At 38.3% G+C, this 10169-nt stretch overlaps 1 long non-coding RNA gene across 1 annotated transcript; it reads right to left on the reverse strand.

The window, feature by feature from the left end:
* Window positions 1-1724: 1724 nt before the first annotated feature.
* On the reverse strand, window positions 1725-8234 carry LOC148055307 (uncharacterized). Its single transcript, XR_015705592.1, has 3 exons — window positions 8092-8234; window positions 6714-6828; window positions 1725-2026 (listed from the first exon to the last, which is right to left on the reverse strand). It is a non-coding gene; the product is annotated as an uncharacterized LOC148055307 (long non-coding RNA).
* Window positions 8235-10169: the final 1935 nt, after the last annotated feature.

Raw genomic sequence — 10169 nt, forward strand, 5'->3', positions numbered from 1 at the left:
CACAGATGGCCCACTTAAGGCTGTTAATGTATAAAGTCTTGCCTGCTGTGCATTACAAGGCTATAATTTTCATCTTGGGTTCCTATGACTAAACAGCTCAACTCAGCTCTTTCAGTTTATGACATCAGAGAAATCCTCAGTGAAATTATAACCTTGGGAATACCCTACAGATGCTTTTATTTCTACTTACAGACTCAAACTACTTATGTATTACTGCAGAGCAAGTTAACAGTAAGCAATAAAGCACTGTAATATTTATTTAACATGAGAACTCACTCTTTGGGTTACATAGTTCACATTAATATCAATAGTTTAAAAGAATGTGGTGTTACCTTTTGTGTATGTTTTTTCCAGCCAGCTGAGTTCTTTCAATAGAATAAAATTCATGGCCCCAGCAACTGAGCACACTGTTTTGGGCTACCTCTGCATCAAGCCAACTGCTCAGCAATTTTCTGATGTGTCACAGCTACAAGGCAAGGAGCATGCCATGCTCATGCAGGTCTTCCTTAACAGTACTCATGCTTCTTGCTTGAGAGATGCAAGCTTTACCTCCAGCACAGGACTTTCAGTAGACCTTTTTCCAATGCACACCTCCTCCACCACCCCAATGCACTCTCTGTGCTCGCTGCAGCAAGATGCTGAGGTACTTTTCAGCTAAGAGGCTAACATCAACTGAAGACCCTCTTGGCTGGCCAGCTATGGTCAGCTTCTGTGCCTGTTTAATTTCTGGCCCTGTCTTGATCATAGAATCATAGAATCATTTAGGTTGGAAAAGACCCTTAAGATCATCAAGTCTGACCGTAATCCTCTCCTTGCTTCCCAATTGTGCCTGCCTAACGCATGCCACAGACCTTCCCTCTTCTGCGCTGATTCACTTCTTGTAAGGGCAGAGTGGAGACGCTATTTATTACCCATCCTGGTCCTGCCTCCTTCTTCTCTGCTACAAGACCCTGATCCCAGCTCAGACAGATTCTGAAGAGGAATTACAGAACATGAGGCAAATCACAATTTCTGTCTAGAGAAATTGCAGTTCTCTCTTTCGTGGTTTTGAATCACTTAGGAATCAATCTAGACTTTCATAAACCCAAGAATTATCCAGATTTTCATAAATCTGAGAATTTTTCATAAGTATTCACTAAGTAGTTTTGAAGAAGAATTTTTCAGTATGTATGTGGGTGATCTGCAACTTGTTTTTTCTGACTACTTGATGTTTGTTCATCTGATTATGTGACCAGTTGCTTTGGTCATATGAGGAAGCTAGCACTCCTCAGGTGGATGTGAGGATCTTTAAAGCAGAAAAAATATCATAGCCAAGCACCTCCCAGCACACATGTTCTCTGCGAGTCACCTTCTGGATAATGCTGTGCTGGATGATCAAAATTCCCAACAATTCCTGTATGTGTGATGTTGTGTATAGCCATGCACAGGTGTAAAGAACAGCATGAGACCTATGAACCATCATGCACAGATGTCAGAATTTTTTTTAAATTATCATAATTGCTTTATGATTTGAGATTTCCTTAAATTTTTAAAATTACCCATGTTTAATGCCCATTAAGGAAGAAAAAAGAAAAAAAAGGGTATGTGGTTGTTACAGCCTAGAACTATAAAAGATTGCAACAGTTTGGACCATTATTTTTATTTTCATGATAAGCCAACTTGTTGTTTATTAATGCATAACATGATTATGAACTTTTCGTATGCCCCATCACTAACTGGCATATTGTAAATTATAGGGCAATGGTATGAATAGGAGGAAGCCATGTGAGATCCCTTCCAGTCTGGGCTCCCGCACAGTGGCTACTTAACATGCAGACTTCTGTGGAAATTTTCCTTAATTACACTGCAATTGAAATCACATCAAAAGTCGCATCCGTGTCTTATACAGTGTCATGCCTACAGGAACCTGCTAGATATCTGTAGCTCACAGAAGTCAGAAGTATCACGGTTTTCTTTCCAGATGGACCACACCTGCCATTTATTGTCATAATGATGTCCTCTTCAGGTCACGCTATGCTGTTCATCCCTGGAAACATTTGATGTACTGTTACTAGTAATCTTCAAAAGTTGCTATGTTTCACTCAAAAAATGTTAGAACTGGCTGTATAGATAACACCAAAACACCATATGAATGAGTAGTAAAAAAACTCACCTTACTTTCATAAAGCTGCAAGAACTGATTTCAGGACAATTAAACAAATGGTAATTTCTCGGGTTAAAAAGGCAAACTATATTTTTTTAAAACCACTAAAATGGTTTTGTTTCTACTTCTGCTGCTCTGTTTCATGTTTCCATTACCTACAAGAAGGAGAGGACTGAAAAGAGAAGAACTTATTTTCACAGGAATCTAACTGCAGCAAAATCTCCCAAGAAAACCCAACACCTAGGTGACAGAGATTTAAAGAATAAACTTGCAAACTTTTGGGTGCTTCCCTGAATCACATCACCCTATCTTCAGAGGCTTGCTTGTCACCTATTGTCAGCATTTGACTTATTTTTTTTTCATCTTACCTCTGCTTCTAGTCCACCGTCCTTTTTCAAAGTATGGGAATCAGGCCTTTGGTGTTATTTGATACTAAAACAGATTAAAACTGCTTTTCTTCCACAATAGTGCTTTATTTTCCCTTTATTAGTTTTCTTTTATCTCATCAGGTTTGCACATATCAGGATTTTGTAACACTAGTGAGTACACCAAGGGGTCTTGTCGGTGTTTCCATTATCATTCATAAATAATGATTTTCAAGGTTAATATTTCAACAGTTGTAAATCTCATCTTGCTGAAATGAAGCAGCCTGGATTTGAATCTATTCTTTTCCTTATAAAGTTGGATTTAACCCATTAAATCTCTTTTCTTGTTTGTTTTTTATATAAGAGATGTATCAGTAGGACACCTCCTCAGGAAGCACTTGTCTGGAATCACCTCAATAACTTCACTGACCAAGAAAAGAAAGAGCTGGAAAATTATTATTGAAATATTATTAGTCTTGATGGTGACAGAAGAATCTGGGCTCATGAACAGAAGCAGAAAAATGTTAACACTACTCATGAGAGGCTGTCCTCTTCAGTAATAGTTGTCTTTATTTTAGAATACACGATGAAAGTCCTCTCTTCTGCCTCTCCTGGGTTCAAGTCCCATGTCACTCATGCCATCAGGCTGCCCGTGTTCTCCACTGACCTCCTGACTCTCCTGTCCTTCTCACTCTCCCCACTCAGCCAATACTGACTGTTCTCCAAAGTCTGAACACCAATGTTTTTGGAACCCATAGCTTCAAAAAAAATCACTGAAACCCCATGCGATGTCCCTTTGTCACTGGGGCTATCACCCTGTTTCCAGTACTAGTGCTAAGGACACATTCTGCTGCTTTTTAACAACTCTTCTTTCTTTGTTTCTGGCTTAAACAAAAGCTATTTAAACTATTATTTTCTGCCAGAATCCTAATCTTGCACTGCTGCTTTTTAACAACTCTTCTTTCTTTGTTTCTGGGTTAAACAAAAGCTATTTAAACTATTATTTTCTGCCAGAATCCTAATCTTGCACTGCTGCTGCCAGCCTCCAGCAGGCAGCATGCTTTCTGCAGTGCAAGACACACGCAAGTTCTATGTGGCCTCCTGACTGAGACAGAGAGACGGTGTCTCTAAAAATTAAGGATCTGACATTTTAGCACTCACTCAAGAATTTTTGTGTCATGATTGCTCACCACGAAGAGTCTGAATTATTTTCTCCAATCATTCTGATCCTCCTTCTCTTTGCTGTAGCAAGATGCAGAGTAGGGATCCCAAACAGCCCTCATCAATGCACCTCAAGAACCATTCTATGACCCTCATATAACACTTTACATGACTGTTTAATTTCCTATTTAAAACAAATTAACTGTTGCATGCTCTAATCAGGACACAAAGGATCCCAGATCTTGTCTGGAAGTATGTGGAGGTTACTGAGAGGTTGTCCAGATTGATGGTTGCACTGAGTGTATGACCTTAGGATGAACTTTGACTAAACTTTACTCTTTGTGCACTTGGCAGTCTGTATTTGGAAAGCATCAATTGTCTACATGCAACATATTAAATATAAGGCATATGCTTTCCACAGACTTGGACCGTCTTTGTTTTTCCAGAAGCCAAAAGCTTCATCAACCTTATTTATATCAGTTATATCAATTATTCCATAAGCATTTCAATCTGTTTTAGTATGCATTTATTTCATTAAAAGAATATGTCAGTTGGCTCATGCTTTCTCACCATTTCCTCTTCTAGGTTGTGTATCCTCATCATTGTCACTGTGGCAAGGGTGAGGAGCAATAATTGTGCCTTGGATGGTAAATTTCCATTACAGTTTTGCAAGACTGCTTTATGCTTAAGCTCCATTTAAATCCCAGGTGTCTCAGGAGCCAAGAATTCCGTTAGTGTATTTTTATTTGGATTTTGTACATGTATTGTAGACATCTATAAGTGTGTGTACATACATACACACACATCAGAGAGGGAGGACAGGAGAGAGAAAAGAAGGAAAGATTTTCAGATCATCGGGGACACACTTTCACAAAAAGCACTCAGGCACGCAGCAGATGATACCTCAAGACAGCAGAGAGTTATTGCCATGAAGAGGCAATACACAGATCAGAGTGAACACTTGCTATGACCAGGACAACTGCTTTTACTAAAAAGCATGTTAAAAAAAATCACATTATTGTTTATTAAAGATTCTGATATCACAATGGCTAATTCATGTTAACTTGTCCAAAAAATACTCATCAGCAGTTTTCCATCAGAATATATTTTCAAGCAGACCTAGCCTCCCAACCAAACCAGAAACTTCCCTCTGTTGTCAATACACCAATTGTCCACCAAAGCAGCTTTTACTGAAAATGAAACAGGGCTACCAGATCTTGTTCTTGGAAACAAAAAGACTTGTATGTGGTGGTTTAGCTTCTGCTGTTAATTTTTTTAACACATTTTTTAAAATTTATTTATTTAAAACTTTGCTATACAAATAATTAACCACTTTTCCCCATCCTATTCTTAAATCAAGCAAACAGTTCCCGCTTTACCTATTTATGTAAGGCTATTAATGTTAGTCTACTTAAGTGCCTGGCATGAAGAAAAAGTCAAGGACTATTCTAATCCTCAGGACTAACCATCATCACTTATGTACCTTGCATAGATATTTACAACATAAATACGTGCAGTTGTACATACACAAAGGAGTCAAAATCAGTTAACATTCATTCTGTTTCAAAGACTAGAAAGTGCTGCAGCTGTTGCCAAGTTTTAGATAAGGGTTAAGTACCTGCACTAGGTCTCTTAAGAAGCCTTTTTTTGACCAATATTCAAAATAATAAAGCAGAGAAACAAAAATGGAACATGTATAAGCTATAAATAAAAATGTTTGTAAACCAAACATCTACCATACTTTTCTAGATGCCAGCCTTTTTAAGAGCCTTTTCAAATCACACCAAGAGACCATAATCCAGCAACACCATCAGGACACAGGGATGGATGATGATGAGCAGCCAAGGCTGTACAAGTGGTAAAAGGAACCAGAGCCCACTTGAGCAACACCAAAATTCATACCCATCAGGAATCACTGCAGTCCAAAGCTGAGACAGACTGAAGAGCAGGTTTACAGCCTGGACACAGTGGGGATGCAAAGGTGGGGACCAAAAGCTGTGCTAGGTGAGCCAGAATTACAGAATAGTTCTAGCTTGACTGGGACCACAAGCTGTAGCCAGTATGTGAATGCACGACTCTACAAAGTCAGAACTGCAAAGAGTTTTTTAAAAGACTGGTTCTGAGCCTGTTTCTCTATCTATGGCTCAATAGAAAGTTTTCTGAGTTAAAATCAATCATCAATAAATAAGTGCAAGAAATAAAATTTTTAAAAAAAAAAGGAGCATGCATTTTAGTTTGCAGATTTTACTTTTTTTCCCTCAGCTTACTAGACTTATACTGTATCACAGGTCTGAATGAATCAGCAAAGCTTGCTTTGCTTTGAGAAATGAGGTTAATTAAAACTATTCTGAAAAATGAGACCAATTAAAAGCAAGGAAACATTTAAAACATCTCTGTAGTCATAATAATAGTTTGATGGGCTTAAAGAGAATCTTTATAAAATATATTCTGGCCAAAAAATGTTCCACCAATTATTCAGCAATGTTGTGGGTATAGTGCTACTAATAGAGCTATAAATATTTGTTGAGAACAAGGCTGTGTGAGCATGCAACTTAAAGCACTCTCAGCCTTTCTTTCATTCATAAAGATCTCAAGCTTACCTAAAATCTGAGTTACTACAATCAAGCTCCAGATCTCTGGAAATATTAGACCATGACTCAAGGCCAGATTTCTGAACACTTCCATATGCTAAGTGGACATAAAAGGAACAAAAGCTCAGCTCCCAAATAGACGACCTTTCCATCAGGTTGTCTTCTTGGTCCCTGAAGCCATATTCGCCCTGACAAACTGTTACAAAACCCCACTTATTCTACCCATCCAGTCTTAGGCATGACCCAAATGCCCAACTTCATTTCCTGGGGTTCTGAAAGCTCAATTAATTTTTTTTTCTGTCTGGTCTGACTATTTTTAGATTTCCATCTCTAATGAGCTATTTTCTCCTCATCTCCCTATACTAAGCAAAATCTAAATTTTACCTACTTCTAAAACCGTCTCTGCACAAGTGGCCCCATGACCAAGTTGTCATTCCTTCTCATTACACTCACATGTAAATCTGCTGGAGGTGACCAGAAAATTGGAGGTGGTTGCCCTCATTAACTTCCTGGAGTGCCTTCTAGGAGTACAACGTGCTCTCTCATACCTGCACATTTCCACCAATCTCTACAAATACAAGAAAAAAAAATCATTTAAATCATATAAGAAGGAATCATATGGAAATGTAGTTAAAAACCCCTCTGAACTAATTGCTCAAGAAAGCTTGAGGTGCTCAAGAAAGGTGATAGAATATTACATCCATGGAGAATTTTTTTTCCCTGCTTTTAGTAATGATAATATTTGGGATTAGTATAGCCTGGCACCTGTCAGCTATAAGGTAATAAAAAACACTTGCAATATGCGCTTGCAACTGGAAGCTGCATAATGAAGAAACACACTGAGCTTGCTTGAAAAAAAGAGAGTAAAGATTAAGAGCTGTGTGGCACAACACAGAGTGATTAGCCAAAGCCTGAGCTCTGCTCATACTGGGTTAGCTGGAAAGTGTTCATACATCTTTTGTTTGTGGACAAAAAAGACAAAGTGGCTTTGTCACACAGCAACACGCTATGAGACATGCTGACGGTAGCATCAGGTAATGCAGAGCTCTCTATAGGCTAATTTACAAGGAAAACCCATTCAAAGCTAGCTTGGGTATGTCTACTCTATATAATAGATGTACAGACAATATAAATGTGAAGACTGACAACACCTTAGTGTTTTTAGGTTACTCTTTTTAAGTAGAGAAGCTTATGGAAGCTAAACTCCACTGAATAATAGTAACAATTCAGTATTAACTATTAGATTAATTATCTTCGTATGAATAACAGAAAGTGGTATTAGCAGTGTCTGTCCAGAAGCACTGTCTATATGAAGTGTCTATATGCTTCTTCCCAGAGAGAAGAAGCACAAAACCAGAAGCTGGCACAGGACAGGTCTACTCAGCCCAACTCTTGTAAGTAAGCAGCCTCTTCTGCATTTGTAATAATGGCATCTGGGTTACACAGCACATACCAAGTGTCCCTGCGCTGTCTAAGTGCATGATGATATTCCACTTTGTCACTTCATTCCATAATATATTTTAAATGAAGTACATGTCCAGTCCTACAGTCTTCAGTAAACACCAGTTTAGATTTTCCTAACTGTTTTTTTTACATGCTGGCCACCTTATGACACTAGCTCATTATTTTCTGCAAGACATATTTTCTCTGTTTATAATAATAACAATTGCAATAACATTTGCAATATATAGTTGCAGTTCAGTGACAGAAACATATCAAGCCCATAGCAGCAGAACTGCAGATTGCCCATCATTCACATAAATCCCCCAAGATTGTACAAATTTTGGTGTTTTGATAGCCACAGGATTTCTTCTGAACAATAACTGCTTACTCAGTTCTGATGCAGACAGGTCATTCTGCTCTGAAGCTGTTTTCACTTTTCCCAGCCCCCAAAAAGGGAGACATTCCCTCAAAAAATCAGAATCAAACTTCTGGCAATTCTCAGACACAGACAAACATAGAGTAACAGCTCACTAAAGCTCATCTCCAGAGAAATCCCCTATTGCAAACAAATGAGGAAGCAAAAGATTTTATATTCCCACCACAGGTGACATTAGCTTTTTAATCAGTTGCTCCTTCATTGATTAGTTAAACAGACCAATGAATGTCAAGCAGTCATCAACACTTGTGATATTTTTTCAAAGTAAATGACATACATGTGTGATTGCTTTGCTATAGCTACACAGTCTTTGAGGAATTTAATTTATCTCCTCTGAAAGCATGGATAAGGGGTGTCTCATGCTCTTTACCAAATCAAGCATGTTCTTCAAGCAGCCCCACTTAACTTTATACCTGAGCTGTGGAGTCATTTCAGTTCAATATTGCATACACACCCCTGAACTGTGGTTCTTTTTCTTCTCACAATACCCATCCCTTAAAAATCCCTCTATTTCCCTCTTTGTGGCTGCTTTTCAAAACCTTTCTATAGTAAAACTTCAAACTACTGGTTAGAAACATTTATTTCCATCTCACTGCTTCTGGCCAGGGAAGTATTTAAATTACATCCAACTCAATATATAATGATCTTTGAGACCTTTCTATCATTAATAAAAGCTGAATTTTGCTTGTTCTTTTTAAATTCTTCTGGTGGAGCAGCAAGTTTCTCTCTGAGTAGATCTATAAAGTTTGCTGTCACAGTCTGATTTAAAAAGGAGCATTCCCACAAGCACCTTGAGTCTGTAAGGCTCCTGCTTGAATTTCTCCTTAGAAATTCACTGTACCTTACTGATGAGTAAGTCCCTATATAAGCTCTCTCCCACCACTCAGATCAAAGGTAAGTACACTTGCAGGTTAATATGATTGTAACTTTCCACATGCTGTAAGTCTACTTGTTTGTGCAAGCTGGAGAGAGGATTCTTCTCTGCAGATACTTGAATCTTCCTTTTTTCAAACCAAATTAAGCTATATTACAAGGTCACATGGTTTTCAATCAGGCCACATAATTCATTGGGCTGTATAAGACTTAACTTTTCTTTTTACAGCTTTTTTTTTAAAATAATCAGTTCCCTCTCTCGCCACTATAACAACTAGATAAGAAGCATTGCAGACTGGTGCCAATGATGAAACATAATTTAATTTAAAAAATGATTTGGTAAAGTAGCAATAATGCTATGTAAAAGCTTCAAATGAAAGTTTGTTTTAAATATCACAGGATACTTTGTATATGCTAATGAAAGAGCAAATGTCTCTGAGAGGGAAGAACATGTTTGAGGTTTAAAAAGTAAATGAGAAAAATCTTCAGCCTGGGTAATACAAAGATCTGCTTCAGTGTAAGCGTATTCACTGTTCATTTCCTAGCAAACCTTTGGTGGAGGGAGGGCTTATTTCACAGTCTACTCAAATGTTCTGTAATTAGGGCAGAGTCCTGTTCACACTCTTTATCTAGAATGTCCTTTTTTTCCACTGCTGTAAAAGAACAATCCTGGTTATTAAGCCACAGGCATGAGGGCAACCTGTTATTTTAACACAAGGACTTTGACTCACTGGCACTCAAGATCTGGAATTTAGGAGTGTGATTGCTTAGAGCTGTCACAGGCTTGTAATGTTTGTACTTCCCTGCTCTGAGAGAGCCGATGCGCAGTGTTGCAACCCTTTGAATTAGCACCAGTGCCGGTCTCCCACCTACTGAAAAGTGCTTGAGCGTAAGAATCATTCATGGACTTCCCCATGGTACATTACTGAGTCTGAGAAGATTTGAAACGTATTCCCTAATGAAGGTCTCATCCGAACCTACTGGTGTGAGCCAATGTATTCTCATACAGTTTCAAAAGACCCCCAGATCAGGCTGCAAGTTTGTAGATATTGCATTCTCCCAGAGAATTTAAAAATAGTATTGGTCTGCCTGGCTGTCTCCCTGTTTGAGCTTTAAATCGTCTTTATAGAAGTTTCTCATTTGACCAAGGAAATGGC

The sequence above is a fragment of the Nipponia nippon genome, unplaced genomic scaffold (genome assembly GCF_047370975.1).
Source record: "Nipponia nippon isolate SJK-2023a ecotype South Korea unplaced genomic scaffold, ASM4737097v1 scaffold_24, whole genome shotgun sequence".
NCBI classification, from domain to species: Eukaryota; Metazoa; Chordata; class Aves; order Pelecaniformes; family Threskiornithidae; genus Nipponia; species Nipponia nippon.